Source organism: Sinocyclocheilus anshuiensis, unplaced genomic scaffold, assembly GCF_001515605.1.
Source record: "Sinocyclocheilus anshuiensis isolate Anshui unplaced genomic scaffold, SAMN03320099.WGS_v1.1 scaffold412, whole genome shotgun sequence".
Classification (NCBI taxonomy): Eukaryota; Metazoa; Chordata; class Actinopteri; order Cypriniformes; family Cyprinidae; genus Sinocyclocheilus; species Sinocyclocheilus anshuiensis.
In genome coordinates, this window is record NW_015558661.1 from 2,163,546 (window position 1) to 2,163,821 (window position 276).

The 276-nt window shown below is 31.9% G+C and overlaps 1 protein-coding gene across 1 annotated transcript in view; it reads right to left on the reverse strand.

Annotated features, from left to right (window-relative positions):
* LOC107681164 (dihydrolipoyllysine-residue acetyltransferase component of pyruvate dehydrogenase complex, mitochondrial-like) overlaps nt 1-276 on the reverse strand; it is a 14,399-nt gene that overhangs the window by 1,706 nt on the left and 12,417 nt on the right. The window lies entirely within an intron of this gene.

Consider the following 276-nt stretch of genomic DNA (forward strand, 5'->3'; position numbering starts at 1 on the left):
CCCCCTCTGTATATATATATATATATATATTAGAGACACTTATCCCACGAGACACGACGAGACACGAGACTGGGTTCACGAGAACGAGACGAGATGAGATTTTTAGACTTTAAAGAATTCCTCGATGAAATATATAGGGAAAAATAGTCTTTTATTCAACTGAAAAACACAAAATTGCGGCAAGGCTGAGGGATAGTTAGTTACATTTTTCTCGACTCCTTTTTAATAGTTAAATTAAATTGTATTAATTAAAAAGCATGTCTAATTAATTAAAAT